This window comes from Lissotriton vulgaris, chromosome 4_1, assembly GCF_964263255.1.
Source record: "Lissotriton vulgaris chromosome 4_1, aLisVul1.2, whole genome shotgun sequence".
NCBI classification, from domain to species: domain Eukaryota; kingdom Metazoa; phylum Chordata; class Amphibia; order Caudata; family Salamandridae; genus Lissotriton; species Lissotriton vulgaris.
Window position 1 is genome coordinate 838354999 of NC_141691.1, and position 14482 is coordinate 838369480.

Here is a 14482-nt window from a genome sequence, read left to right on the forward strand (position 1 = left end):
ATATGGTCTTTAGGGAGAAACTGCGGGAGGACATTGTTGATTTTTTTCCGCGAAATCGGGGGTCTGTTGAGAGTGTTGAGAATTTATGGGAGGCCTTTAAGGTCACTATGCGTGGTGTGTGTATTGCAAAGGGCTTTGGGGTCTTACGTGACATTCAACGAACGATCAGTAGACTGGAGGGCGAGCTGAAAGATCTGGAATGTCGCATGCAGCGGGGAGATAGTCAGGGAGTGCAAGCTGAGTTCAGAAGTAAATTAACGGAATATGAGAATGAGGCGGAGCGTGAAACTCGATTCCGCAGTAAATATTGGATTGCCAGACGATATGGGGAGGGAGAGAGGCCTGGAAAGTCACTAACCGCCATTATACGGAATGCCTGAGGAACCAACACTGTTCTAGAGATAGTTGATAGCAATGGGAACATGCGGAGGGACAATGCTCAAATAGGGGAGGCCTTCACTAGTCACTATACAGCGCTATATACCTGCCAAGCCACGAGTAATACGGACTTTGATTCCTTTCTGGGTGATGTGGCCCTCTGTTGGTTGAGAGACATAGACAGACAATTCCTGGGCGCCCCTTTGGAAGTCGATGAAATAAAAGATGCTATTATGTCCCTGAAAAATTGGGAAAGCATTGGGATTGGATGGTATTCCGGTGGAGTTTTACAAGTGCTACATTGATATTATGGCGCCGGTGCTACGCAAAGTCTTTGAGGAGTCCCTTGAGGTGGGGGTCCTGCCTAGATCAATGCAGGAGGTGGTTATCACTTCTTTCCTGAAACCTGGTAAAGAGCCCTCAATCTGTGACTCCTACCGGCCGCTGTCACTTATAAACTGTGACGCGAAGATATTGGCTAAGGTTCTACCCAACAGGCTATTGCTGCTCATGACTCGCATAGTACTACCGGACCAATCGGGATTCATCCCTTCGAGAGCTATGAGTCATAACTTTAGGACCCTCTTCTCCCTTGTTAACACAGTGGCACCAGAGGTCCCTTTGGCTGCAGTGTTTTTAGATGCTTCCAAAGCTTTCGATTCTGTAGAGTGGTGCTACCTATTCACAGTGTTACTGTCATGCCTGCCGATCCACGGGAGCCGTGGTTGGCAAAGACATGGTTGCGGGATAGCAGACAACCGGTAAGCGCATGCGCAAGTCTAGCGCATGCGCCTTCACGCTATTTAATCTCCCCTCTCCATAGTGAAGACGCTTTGCGTTCCTTCCGGGTTTCAGCTTAGCTTCCGGGTCACGGTGGTGGCGTTTTCGGGCTCCGACGGATTTCCTCGCGTCTCGGCGTAGGGCTTCGTTTCTGGACACTCTCCTTCTGATCAGCTAAGTCGGAGAGTCATTTATTATTTCTAGTTATCTTCTCTTATGCGTGTTCGTTATTTGGTGGTTGTAGACACGGAGACGATTGATGTTTACAACTGTTAATTGTGGAAGACTAGTCCACGTTTATAGTTACCTCGAGGAGGTTTATTTCCTTTGTGGCACAATTCAGTGTTGAATTGAGATTGAAGTGATTAAGAACTTCGCATTTGCAAGACAGGTATCTATCATTCCTTATAGAGATACAGACAAGAGACTATGTAGTAGAGTTCTGATATTATCTTTTATATTTACAGGGACTCACTATTAAGACACAGGATTTACTTTTATGGAGAACAGAGAGTCAACTTTCAGAAAGGCACTGGACTTATTAGGTACACTCCATTAATAGACGCACACCTATAGGTATTCTGTGAATACTCCCTTATTGCTAACTCAATCCTCTATGTTATAGGAATACCTTGTTTATACCCCCCATTACTTACCTGACTGTGAAGTTAACAGAAGGAAGATTGATTACGGTTAGAAGCATTACAAGTAATCACCAGGTATCATAGATCTCAGCGTTTTAACATAAAACACTTTCTGATAACATAGAAAGAACACCTAATCACTCTTTCTTTATCAACAGAATGGGTTCAGACGAGTGTTGACCAGTTCTCTTGCATCTGGGATTCGGATTCCTGTGTTTTCCCCAGCTTTCCTTGTTTTGTTTCCCTGTGTCCCTGGCACTGGCATCTACTCTTATCACCAAGTGTATATATATAATTGGTGTGGAGTGAACCGGTGTGGGGGAGCTCAGGATTAAGCTTCAACTGCATGGTGTTTCCGAGACAACCTTCTACCAGGCACGACAGTTACGGAGAATGGGCTTTTCCCCTATCTTTATGGCTTGGGTGAAACTGTTATATACTGCGCCTACAGTGCGGATACTCGTCAACGGGCATCTTTCACCTGCACTCGGCAGGGGTGCCCCCTATCCCCTCTATTGTTCGCCATCGCAATAGAACCATTGGCATGCAGGATCCGACAGATGCAAAAGGAGAGTGCTTTCCGTTGTTTCCAAAGACAGATATCTGTGTCGCTGTATGCAGATGATGTTACACTTTACGTCAAAGACCCACAGACGAACTTGAATGCGATATTGCGAGAATTCTTGGTGTTTGGTAGAATATTGGGCGTCAATATAAACTGGTGTAAGTCCCTGTTTATGCCACTGACGCCTGCTGTGACCAAGTTCCCGTTAGATTTTCCAATTGAATGGTGTGATGACGACCTGAAATACTTGGGGGTGTGGATCTCCAGAGATAAGGAGGAAACATTGCGCATGAACTATGGCACGGCTGTTATGAAACTGAAAGACACCGTTACCCGGTGGATAGCTTTGCCCCTGTTTATGGCGGGTCGCATCTCATTGATCAAAATGGTGGTATTGCCACGTTTTCTTTATTTCTTCCTAAATATCCCAATTTTTTTTTCAAGACTCTGCAATCAGAACTAATCAGGCTGGTATGGGGAGGGCGGCAACCTAGACTTAAGTGGAATGTAATGATGCAACCATACGCTAAAGGGGGGTTTGATGTCCCTGACTTTGAAGCTTACTACCTCAGTGCCCAGGCACATTTTCTTTACCACTGGTTAAGACCCACTAGCTATATGCCGCAGCTAGCGGTTGAGGACTGGATTGCGCGCCCGCTGCCCTGACTGGCATCGTTCATGGGCCGGCTGAGGTTCTGGACATGCACCCACAACAGTCTCCTGTACGATAGATGCGTGGTATAGAATACTCTGCAGATTACAACTCCCTTTGCTGTATGCACCACGCATGCCTTTGATGTATCATCCACAACTGGCAGTGTTGCAGGAGAAGGGGTTCCAACTCATGTGCAGACGACTGCAGAAATCCACATGGGGAGACATGTTTCTCAATGGAATATTCTGCACTAGGGAGCAGTTCTGTAGTGATACTGACCCCACTCCCCTGGAGGTTTTTTATTATGTGCGACTTCGAGAAGGGATGAAAAACCTTTTATCTGAATATCCTAATGAACCTGAGGTAGTCCCCCCGTTGGCCATACTACTTAACAGTACTGAAGGTGCACACCTGGTCTCTGGTTTATATGGAAGTATACGTACACACACCTTAGAGGTTAACGGGAAGGCGCGCGGATACTGGGAACAAGACATAGGAGAGGCTATCCCTGATGAGACCTGGTAGTATTGTTGCGAATTGACGGGCCGAATAACGTCCAGTTGCAGATTTAAAATTATCCACTATAAATTTCTACATCGCATCTACTATACCCCTGCACGGAAACTGTGATTTCATTTGGCGGACTCAGACCAATGTGAGAGGTGTGGGCAGTCAGGGGCCGTCTTCTTCCATCTGGCCTGGCTTTGCCCACAGGTTGCAGTCTATTGGAAACAGATACACGGTGCGTTGGAGGGTATGTTATCTGCCACGCTGCCCAGGGATCCACTGCTATTTTTATTGGGACACACATCACGTATACCCAGAACACACAGGAAGTTTATCGATACTGCTCTCCTTTTGGCTAAACGGAGATTGCGTGCCGGTGGGGGAGGGGGAGAGCCCCGAAATTCAAGGAATGGCTCCAAGATATGTTGCATAGTCAGGACCAATACAGTATATATGTCGAAACACTACCAATAAAATCTAGTCCAGCAGATATCTGGGGACCACTACAATCCTACACATCACAGAAGGAGACAGAAGGGGAGGAAGATGGGTGCCTACTGGATGCTGGAGCCCCGGAGGGACATAGGGGAGGTGAAGGACTGTAATCGACTTGAATGTTGCCATTATATATCATGGTCCCTTGAGTATATGGGGGCCGAATAATGTTTCACCGGGATGGGCCCTGGTTTTCAAGACAACAATGAATGCCTACTCTGTTTGAACATATACGGGAGTTATTACCGATAGTTGATTAACGCACTGGTACAATGTCACCCCATTGCATGACTCTGTAGGTACGGGATAGTCCCTTCATTCGCTGCCTTACTGTCCTGCTTGACCGATTGTATAATGTAACTATGAAGTGCCTTGCTGATTGCCCAGATATTATATATGAGAACATTTTATAAATAAACGTTAAAAAAAAGAGAAGTCAGAGTTAATAAACCTACTAGAGAAAGCAATACTTTAAAATGCTATAGATGTGGCAGCAGCAATCACCCTGCGAATAATGTTCTTTGTACTGCTCGCATTGTGACATGTAAAAAGTGCAATAGGAGAGAGCACCTTGCTAGAGTTTGTACAGATGGAGAGAACAACCCGGTTAAAGTGGTTTACAATCAAGGGGACCAATTACCTAAGTATGTTTTTCAAGTAAAAAACACTGAATTGGACACTTCTCATAGATATCCTAAATGTACCATTTATTTAAACAATAAGCCCCTAAGTATGTTTGCCGACTCGTGTTCCCCTTTCACCTTAGTTGAACAAGATGACATAAATGACTTGTTTGACATCTCTAGCCTTGACGTATCAGAACCTGACATCTCACCTGAAGGGTACACCAGAGAAACTATACCTTTAGTTGGGATGGTGAAGATGCTTACAAATTTCTAGGGGAGATCCACATGTGGCAAAGTGTACATTGTAAAAAAAGGGTCCAATCTTTTAGGTTGGCATAATCAGAGAGAGTTAGGAATCATTCTTGATCCTAATAACAAGGACCAAGTACTACTCATTGAACGTGATGAGGGAACAAATGAAATTTGTAAGGAATATCCTGAATTATTCTCAGAAAAGCTTTAGTTACTTAAAGAATTCCAACACCGTATAAAGGTTAAACTTGGTGCTAAACCTATTGTACACAAACCTCGCCCAGTTCCCCTTATGTTGAAAGAGCCCTTGAAGGAGGAGCTGCGAACTGGGAGTCATACAACCTATGGAAGCCTCTGAATGGTTGGCCCCCATTGTCTTAGTTACCAAAGCCAGTGGGGATGGCAGCCGTTTGTGTATGGATCTCCGCAGCTTAAATGACAATATATAGGTGGAAATATTTCCTCTTCCACACATCAATGAGATGCTAAGCACAATGGGCGACGCCAAGGTATTCTCGGTTATTGTTTTATCTATGGCATTCCATCAAGTAGACCTTCATCCGGAGTCCAGACCCCTTACTGCGTTAACCACTCCCTTTGGGGCTTACATGTTCATGAGAATGCCTTTTGTTCTGGCCTCTGCTACTGCAGTTTTCCAGAAAATAATGCAAATGATATTAAATGGCATAGACAAAGCCTTTTGCTTCCAGGATGACATCCTAGTATATGGATCATCTGCGGAAGAACATGATTACATTTTGAGAACTGTATTGCAGAAACTGTTAGACTCCAGGTTGACTGTAAAACAAAATAAGTGTAAGTTTAAAGTCAGTTCGGTAGATTACCTGGGACACACCATATCGCAAGAAGGATTCAGCCCCAAAGAAACAGCCTCATATAATCTGTAAAAGATGCCCCTTACCCTAAAAACAAAGAAGAGCTAAAATCATTTCTGGGGTTAATTGAATACATGGCTAAATATGCCAATGATGTTATATGGCAGGCAGAGCACAGTGTTACTGTTAACCAGTTAAAGGATGAAATATTATGGTCACCTGCATTAAGTTCATTTGATCCAACAAAGAAAACTATCCTCACCACAGATGCCTCTAACAAGGGGTTGGGAGACACACTATCTCAAAAAGGGGAACATGGCGAAACCATCATTGCCTTTGCCTCACGTTGCTTAACTTCTGCAGAACGCAACTACTCTGTAATCGAAAGAGAGGCCCTCGCCTGTTTTCTCCGTTAAAAAAACTCATTGTGGTTCCCCAAGAATTTCCAAATGGATACTAGGTTTAGAAAGCTATTCATTCAAAATTGAATGCCTACATGGTGGAGAAAATATTATTGGCGACTATCTTTCCAGGCGACACAAAAGGGGGTGATGGACGGAGCGCTTGAGCCAATCAAACACTCACCCCCAGTCAACTGATCTGGGTTTAATCCATCACCATTCTTTAGCTCACTCAGCCACCCCAGTTCAGACATGGCCATATGCAAATCAGTCTGACCCTGTGCCTCATGGGAACAGTCCAGCCCGAACTGCCAAGCCATGTCTTTCCTGGACCGGAAACAAGCATCCTGGGACCGGTTTCGGATTCATAATCCTCATCAGCCAGGCTATCTTGAATCCAGTGGCCAAGTGAGCAAAGGACTCACGTCTGAGCATACCCTGCCAACTTAGGGCGAACAAAGCGATACAAATGGGGGTGATGGACGGAGCGCTTGAGCCAATCAAACACTCACCCACAGTCAACTGATCTGGGTTTAATCCATCACCATTCTTTAGCTCACTCAGCCACCCCAGTTCAGACATGGCCATATGCAAATCAGTCTGACCCTGTGCCTCATGGGAACAGTCTATCTTTCCAGGGCACCCTTACAAGTGGATGTACAAGATGAACCACTGGATGTTCCCATTTTTGCTCTGCAATTACCTGCCATAACTGAAAGCGAATGGGAAAATTGTATGTGCAATGATAGTGATCTGTGCATGCTCAAAAATCTCATCATTAATGGTTGGCCAGAACAATGCAAGGACATTGCAGATGGATTGAGAACATTCCGGGAAGTAAGACATGAGCTAACTATACTCAATGGAAAAATATGTTGGTCTTCGTGACAAAATCATAGATTTAGCTCATGAAGGTCACTTAGGAAGGAGTAAAGAAAAAAACAGAATAAGAAATACAATTTGGTTTCCAAACATGGATTCTATGGTCGACCACAGGGTAAAAAAATGTATAAGCTGTGCTAAGAGCGATAAAACAAAAATAACGTGTAAAGTACCATTATCCCAGGTAGCAGTGCCAAGTATTCCATGGAGCAAACTGGCCATGGACATAATCAGTCCAATGGATCACTTGGGTGCCCAAAGGAGATTCATGATTGTACTTATTGTCTACACTTCATATTGGATCAAGTATAAGTTTGTTTCGCGCGCCACAACATTTCTCCTCATTGAATTTTTGAGAGAATTGTTCAGCAGTGAAGGAATTCCGGAAACAATAGTCACAGACAATGGTGTGCAATTTACCTCAGTGGAAAGGAAGGAGTTCCTAAATAAACTTGGCATCAAACATGAGAAAACTTCTTTATATTGTCCGGAAGGCAATGGCTTGGTATGATCAAAGAACACATTCAATTGGCTGTTGTTCATGAGTGAAACTCAAAACCTTTCCATATCTAGACTGCTCAAGTATATCTATTGTTGCTCTATCCTTCATACATCACTTTGGTATAATGCCCTGTGTTCAACCCAGCTTCTCTGAACTCCACAACCCTTTAGGGAGAATCACACACTGCATTCTTACCACTGCCCACCTTACCAACCCCTATGTAGATCTCACATTTTCCAAACTGTGTTCTTGTAAATTATCTTGATGGTTCTTGTATCAGAGATGATAAAGGGAAAGTAGTTGTTGGCTATGCTGTCTGCAGTTTATATGAGATTGTTGAGAGTCAATGTGTACCACAGGTAAACTCTGCTCAAGTAGCAGAACTGATTTCTCTTACTAGATGATCAGAAAATTGTATCTGTCTTCACTAACTCAAAGTGTGTGTTTGGGTTTACCCATGACTGTTAGTTTGTTTGGTTGCAGCGAGGGTTTCTCATATCTGCAGGGTGAGAATGCAAAAATGAGTCAGTTCAGTTCAGTTAAGATCTTTATTCGGCACTTAAAAAGACACCATAAAAGTACATAGACATTACGTTTTTTTTAAAAAATACTTTAAAAAAAAATGTTTAAAAAGATTTAAAAAATTACAATTCATTACATGCAAAAAAAGGGGGATTTCCATAATAAGTCTCTGTTTATGGGGCGTTGCAATCGGTTGTTTCTCTTGTGTTCCTTAGCCTCATTGCCACCCTGATGAAGCTTACTGTGCAAAACAATGTATGAGCATCTGGGGCTTCCTACAGAAACTTTAGGGCCATTTTTGCTTGTCTAAATTTAGCTTCTTTCAGGATCCCCACTAGAAATTTGCGTCTGGGAACAGAATAAAAGGGACATAGCAATACAAAGTGAAGGGTATCCTGCGGAGACCTACCGTCGCAGCCGCAGGTACCCTTCGCCTCCAGTGTTAAGGTAAATCTAGAGGGGACGGAGAGTAGATGGTATAACATGTTGAGTCTGAACCGGGTCATATAAAATCTATCCTGAGCATTGTGCATCACGGTGAGGTATGGTTCCATTCTATGCGTCTTTTTCAATGAGCAATAGGATAAAATAGTGGCTTTGCACTTTTCAGCATCAGCCCTGTTCGTAAGTGTCCATTCTGTAAACAGTTTTTTGACCAATGTTTTACTCTGGGTGTTTAAAGATTCTGGTGCAGTAAATACGTTTTTGCAGCCAATTGCCTCAAGAGAGTCTTTTACATATTTCAGCCATGGGATGTGGCCCCCTTTATCGCGGTTCAGACAGTCTTTGAGAATTCGTCTGGTGAGGCCCGCTTCTGGGTTAGTCCAAATTTTAATCCAGGTCAGAAGTGGTCTGATTTTAATTCGATCTTCAATATATGGCTCCCCTAGTTCTTCATGTGTGATATAGGCTGGAGTACTCTGTGGCACTTTCAAAATTCTTTTGAGAAACTTATTTTCCTCCACCTGGATCTGCTGCAAATGTTTGTTTGAGAAACCCCACACTTCTGATCCATAGACTACTTTGGAGCAACAGATTGATCTATACAGATTTAACACTTGCTCCGGGGACCATCTGCCAAGCTTTCTCCCATAGCCCATTATGGCCCCTGATGACGCCACCAGTTTCGCTGCATGTTTATCCATCAGGGGTTTAAAATTTAAATGTTCATCGAACAGCACACCTAGATACGAGAAAGTCTTGACTTGGCCTATTTTGTGTGACCCAATCTTATATGTAAAGTTCCTTTTTTCTCTGCCTCCCGCTGTCATGACATAGGATTTTTCCAAGTTGGCTGATAGATCAAGTTTAGCCATGAAATTGACAAATCCATCAATCAGCTTCTGGAGCCCCAACGGTGTTCTAGCTAGCAGCACCATGTCGTCTGCATAGAGCAATACGGGCACCGCTCGATGTCCTATTTGGGGGGAATCCACACGCAATTTGGATAGTTCATTGACCAGATTGTTAATATATACAGAAAACAAAAAAGGCGCTAAAATACAGCCCTGCCTCACTCCACTCGTACATAAGAATTGCTCCGTCCTGCTTCCCTCTTGGTTGTATCGGACCTTTGCAGAGGTGTTCCAATGTAGGGCCTTCAGGAGATCAACTAGCTTTTGTTCCACTCCTAAGTTTGTCATTAGTGCCCATAGCTTTTCTCTGTTTACACGGTCAAAGGCGGCGGAGAGGTCCATAAACCCCATGTATATAGCCGCCTTGCCGGCAATGATGTACTTGGCTGTCAAGAGGTATAGATTCAGGCATTGGTCAGTGGTGGATCTACCCTCTCTGAACCCGTATTGAATATCTGTAAGGATTTGGTTGTCATCCGTCCATTCCTGTAGTCGATTTAAAATAGCACGGCCCAGCACCTTAGCCGTCACGTCGATAAGGGATATAGGACGGTAACATTGTGGGTCATCCCGGTTCCCTTTTTTGTAAATTGGGACAATTGTTGCCATTGACCAGGAACGAGGCAGTCCTGCCACAACTGCCTCGTTCAGGATCCTCGTGAGTATGGGAGCCCACAGCTCTGTGTTGCTCAGATAGAGGTCAGGGGGTATGCCATCCAGGCCAGGTGCTTTGTTTTTACTTAGGCCTGAGATTGTCAGTTCCACTTCTGCCAGGGAAAAGTCTAATCGCATAGTTGGGTTTGGCCTTAGTCCTTCATCATGGGGTAGTTGCCCTGTGTAGTTATACAGACTCTGGAAGTGAGTGTACCATTGCTCTGGTAAGATGGTGTTTGTTAATTTGGGCCCGCCAGGATCCTGGAAGCACAGTGTATTTATGACTTTCCAGAACCCTGACATGTCTCCCTTTTCTGCCGCCTCCCTTAAGTCCTCCCACGCTTGTATTTGTAAGCTTTTTTTACGGTATTTCAGGGCCTTTTTATATTCTGATCTGAAGTGGGCTATTTTAGTGTTGTCCCTGGGGTGAGACTTAAGGCTAAGTTTGAGATTTTTGTGAGCCTTAGTGCAATCTTGGTCAAACCAGCGCGGAGTAGGGACTGTATTGCTGCCTTTGGTGGTCTTTAATAGATCGTCTACATGGCGTGCGATTTCATTTTGCCCTGCTGTTATTAGGCTTCTATAAAATTTGTCTCCATCTGTCCTGGCCCACTTGATCCTCCTCCACTGATCCACCGCCTTTTCTATAGTGTCTGTTCTATATGATGGTTTCTTGCAATTAATACCTTTTAGTTCCAAAACCAGAGGATTGTGATCACTAAATATGCTTATGTCAATTGCCATGCTACTGGTGCTTCTTTTTATTGTGGGCGAAACCATAACAAAGTCAATATACGAGTGGCAGCCTCTGCCCTTAAATGTTGGGTTAGGATCTCCATTGCTGCCTAACTCTATCAAGTCCATAGTATGGACCAGATTGTGCCTTTTTGTTATCTTCTCTAGTTCCCATCCCTCTGTGGTGTGTGCAAAGTGTGGGCCTTTTAAGACAGTGCACCGTGACCAGTCCTTATTCAGTGGTCTCAGGTTCTCACAGAGGTGACAGTTAAAATCCCCCGTGAGTATTATGCTGGGGGAGTTTGCTCTCTTATTTGATGATATCTGCCCATCTAGACGGGAATCCAGTTCTTTTATTACGTTCCCTCTTCCCATCAAGCCCACCGCATTATACCAATTTAGCAGTAGGAAATTGCTCCCTTTAGAGCGGTACCCTATCGCTTGCATGTTTTGTGAATCCCAGTTGTAGTTGAACCAGGTCCCTTGAATGAGGAGGTCTACATATATTAAAAGTCCTCCGATCGCTCTCCCTGATGATGATCTTACAGCTGGGACGGAAAAACATTTAAACCCCTCCATGCTGTACTGATTAGGGTCGACCGCCCAGGTGCCTTGCAGGCATATAATTTGGAAGTTATTTATGTACTTCCTCTATTCCTGGGAGTCGTATTTGTCCGCCAGACCTGTAATGTTCCATGATATAATTTTAAAACTATCCTGAGTATCCGACAATGCAGATCCTTTCAGTTCCCTTATTGAACAAGTTTTCTTGTGTTCTCCTGCTGGTTCTATGTGCTTTGTCCCCCCCTTTTTGTTCTTGGGCATTCCTTATGCTAGCCCTCCTACAGCCACTTTCTTCTAGGGTGATTAATGTGCAGTTTCCCATCCCTAGGGGCCCTTCCCCAGCTAACCTCATGTCAGTGTGTGAGATGCTAGATTCCTCGAGTGCGAGTCAATCCACCTCGTCCAGTGCACAGAACCTATTCCAATGGACATACTGGGATAGGAAGGGATCGTAGATGGGTGTGCCTTGATAGGGTGTTTGCCATTGATGAAATCTGTGCTGGGGTTCTAACTGGTGGTCCCTAGTCACAGGTGCCCTATTTGTCTGCATGGGTCTTTGGGGTGTGATTGGATAGAAGTATGATAAGTGTAGCGGGTAGATCTGTGTATTTGTTCTACTAGAGGGTACATTGCATATATAGTTCACTGCAGCAGTGTCTCTAAAATTGATTGTTATGATGTCCCCTGCTATCGTTTTTATTCCTCTCCCTATCCACTCCCCTCTTCTGACCGCTAGTATTTCGCCGGAGATATTTGGGGGTAAAGGTCTGTTTGCCCTTAACCATTGCACACATTTATTTTTTAACTCAAAGTGTGTTTCCCTTTTCCCCTCTTTCAGGGGGGGAACTCCTGTTAGTACAAAAACGAAAGGCAAGGCTTCCGGTGGAAGGTTAATTGTATGAAAGCTAGCCGATCTTGTTTTTTTGGGTGGGGCTTTAGGCAGCGAGTTATTTGTGGTGGTACTATCCTTTGGATTTTGGCCCATTTTATTGTTTGAGACTGAGGGGATTCCCTTTCCTTGCTTTGTTTGTACTTGTGCGGTGGTAATAGTAGTGCTACGGTTCAACGGAATAGGCGCTTTGTTGACTTTTGGGGTTTTAGTTTGAGTACCTTTCTTTGGTTTCTTTATAGGGAGCTTATTAGCTGGTACTGCCTTATCCTTGGGAGTGTTAATAACGATTCCCCCTTCTTGCCCTGCTTTGACCGGTATAAGGTCATGTCCCAATTGCCTAGCGGTTCCTACCCCCTTGTTATTTAATATGGATGTTAATCTGTCAATCTTTGACAAAAGGGGTTTAATGTGGGAAATGATTGTTTCTTCTAGGTCTGCCTTAACCCTTTCCATGCTCATGACGAGCTCAGCTCATCATGAGGCACACTGGAGCTGTGCTGATGACGAGCTGAGCTCGTCATGAAACAATGGGAAAACTCATAGTCCAGCACCGGGGGGGAAAAGCCTTAGCAGCCAAGTGGTTAAGGTTGGCTACCATTTTTGCCACCCAACAAGGCATTCCTGGTGTAGGGTTAGTAATTGGTGCCACTAGATTATGGTTAGTCGTGTGACTTCGCCCCTTTTTTTGTTGCATACACAAGCTTATTTAGCTCTTTTTGGCTCTAGATTACTTGCACTTGCCTTTTCTATGACACGCGCAGGACTTGGGTTAATCTGGGTGTTCTCAGTACCTCTGTTGGTCTCGATAGGGGCCTGTGCGCACGGGAGATCTGCATAGGAGGAGGTAAAACAAAAACTTATATCTGGGGCATCTGTTGCATCTATTGTGACTACTGAGAGGTCATCTCCTACATCTTGTACATCTTGGGTAATTATGGTCGGTGGTATAGAGAGCCTCCGTTCCGTGTTAACTATTGCAGTGGTTACTACCCCTATGGTTTGTTGTGGCATTTTGTCTATCGCTGTTAGTGTGGGTAGTGGCTGGGGTGTGACGGCCTTCTGTTTGGTGTTGGATTGTAGCGTGGGCATCCTGGTAGTTTTGGTCACCTTCCTCATACTATTCGGGTCTGTGCTTGGCAATAATTTTAGAGTTATCTCCCCTAACAGGGTTCTCTTCCTAAGTTGCACGGGTGATAACCCACTCAGTGTCAATGGGCGAAACTCAGGGTGCGAAATAGAAAAACTTGTGGGCTTAATTGTACCTTGTAATGCAGTCTGTCCGCATAACGGTAGCTCACAGGTCAAGAGTTAGGGGGGTGGCCCAGCCTCCTCCAGTCTCTGAGGGCCGTAGAGGGCCCGCCCTTTGCCCGGGCTTCTCCAGGGACGCTCCCGCGCTGCAGGGATAGGTGGTTGGTCATATCTCGCCTGAGTCAAAGGGCGTGTCAGATCTCCAGCACAGGTGTGCACAGCGAAGCGTCCTGGGACTTGCAGTCCCTCCAATCTCCCAGCACAAAGCTCCAAGCAGGAGCAGCGAGCAGCGCCTCACTGGGACAGGGCACAGCAGATTTCAGCAGCCTCCCACAAATTCCTTTACCGGCGTTAACAAGCATGCAGTTAAGGACGAAGATCGCACACAAACACCTCGTGCCTCATGTGCAAGATATATTTCATGCTCTTCAAATGCAGCTGAAAGTACTATTAAGTATGCTGTGTATCAGTCAACTGAAGATGGAGGCCCTTATTTACAAGCCCATTGTGTCGCCGGTGCTTCACTTTTTTTTAAAGCACCAGTGGCGCAATGGGCTTGCTCATATTTCAATCAACCAATCAATCATGGGTTTGTTAAGCGCTACTACTCATCCGTGAGGGTCTCAAGGCGATGGGGGGGGGGGTGTCACAGGCTCCAGTCCATCAAGGAGGGGGTCTGTCAAAGAGCCAGGTATTGAGGTTTCTTGTGAAGATGGGAAGAGATGTTGTCTGTCTGAGGTGGAGAGGGAGGGTGTTCCAGGCTCTGGCCGTGAGGAAAGAGAAGGAGCGGCCACCTGATCTGGTCTTTCTGGTGCAGGGGACCACGGCGTAGGAGAGCTGATCTGATCGTTGGGTCCTTTGGGGTGCATGGAATTGGATCAACTCCCTTGGAGTCTTAGGGGGAACAGAGGTATAGGCTGCCCCCCACTCAAACAGTTCCAAATCAGAATATGGCCTATCCCTCAAGACACTCTTATTTTACAATTATA

At 44.9% G+C, this 14482-nt stretch overlaps 1 protein-coding gene across 1 annotated transcript in view; it reads right to left on the reverse strand.

Annotated features, from left to right (window-relative positions):
- LOC147722654 (uncharacterized) overlaps positions 1 to 14482 on the reverse strand; it is a 532792-nt gene that overhangs the window by 357375 nt on the left and 160935 nt on the right. The gene's annotated exons all lie outside the window — the stretch shown is intronic.